Source organism: Solanum pennellii, chromosome 11 (genome assembly GCF_001406875.1).
Source record: "Solanum pennellii chromosome 11, SPENNV200".
Lineage (NCBI taxonomy): Eukaryota > Viridiplantae > Streptophyta > Magnoliopsida > Solanales > Solanaceae > Solanum > Solanum pennellii.
This window is the reverse complement of record NC_028647.1, coordinates 60770717-60772337: the sequence shown is the minus strand read 5'-3', so window position 1 is coordinate 60772337 and position 1621 is coordinate 60770717.

The following is a 1621-nucleotide window of genomic DNA, read 5'->3' as shown; positions in this document are numbered from 1 at the left end:
CTTCTGTCCTAGCTAGTGGAGCTATGTGATGATCAAAATAAGCTGGTGATACTTATATTGACGAGAATGTTTACATTCATCATGGACTTTTGCTTATGTTTCATACCTTCAGTTTCATTGTGAGCTATCAAGGTCATTTGCCATTTTTAAGCAGACTTACTAACACTTCAAGTTTACTTTATAAATGCGGAATTATAGTCTATTTCCCCTCTCCTACATTTGATGAGGTTAAGTTGGCATGTCTTGCCTCATCTTAATTTTTTATATTTTTGCTCATCAATAAACTAAGTCATCATCTGATTGTTTTAAGATTAAAAGAATATTGGTGCAGCTACTGAACAACAAAAATACAAAATTGTATTCAGCAACTAAAGAATCCAAGACAATAACATACTCCAAGTCAAGTTCTTGCCATATTATGTTGCTGTAGAATGCCTTTCTACAACGGGATACAGAAAATTCTGAATTAGTTCGGTTATGAAGTTTCATTATCCTTCTTACAAAACCTTTTCAGCTACTCTCATCATCTGTATAAATTTCTCAAATCACATGTTATTGTCCATTAAATTGTTTCTCTTTTCTGTGCCATTTTTTTTTACTTTTAATCATTCACTTTTGTTTTTTGTGGTTTTTAAACACTGCAGGTGTTTAACTTTGATGTAGGGGACAATATGCGAGGTCGCTTTGTTAAGGTTAATCTACTTTTGCTGACGTTAATGCTTTGGTTTTGCTCTGTTTTGCTGCTAATTGCAAATATATGTACACCCTTAGCTTCCTAGCACATTGCGAGTTTAATTGATAGCTTTTACATGATCTTATATGAACTCGCACATTACGATTACTTTTACTTGATAGCTTTTAGTTTTGCATGCCCCACAATATTACGCGGATAAGGATACTTTGTGGATCCTCCTAGGATTGGCCTGACATAAGTTGAACCCTTTTCAGGTTCTCCAAGGACATTATTATAAGCATAGTCATAAACCCTATCCCACTCCTCAAGCTTTCCAATTCCATTTCCTCTCAAGTTCAACAATTCCTCTTCCCTATACCAGTGCAATTTTACTGGAGTTTCACTTGGAAGCCAAGCCTGCATCATGTAAAAAAAGTGCTATGTCATAAACTGCATAGGCTTATGGATATACATATTATTTGAAAAACAAAGTGCTCACCTGATTCACAAAGATTGAGTTTGATTTCCTACTTGTATGTTGTAATTAATGTCTCTCTGAAGCAGGTTCTCGCGCGTTCAAAATAATTGAACTTGGTGCTGCAACAGATTTGAGAGTAGGAATCAATTATATTCCGAAGGAGTTTCTTTTAGATCCAAGGTAATTTCCTACTCTGCAACTTGAAAGTAAATAACACGAATTTGCGTAAGATTGTACATGTTTCACTTACTAAAGAAGTGAAGAATAAAGGAAATAAAATTTACAATAATAAGCATTAGTCTATGTGAGGGAATTATTTATTGATTTTTGCAGAAACAATTGAGCTATGAGTCAGTTATGGGTCATCAAAATAGAATATTTCTCAATTTTCTGTAGATCTTTTTAAAATATCTTCTTTATCTGTCGTTTTAATTACAGTAGATTATGTCATGCTGTCTTATTTTATTTTC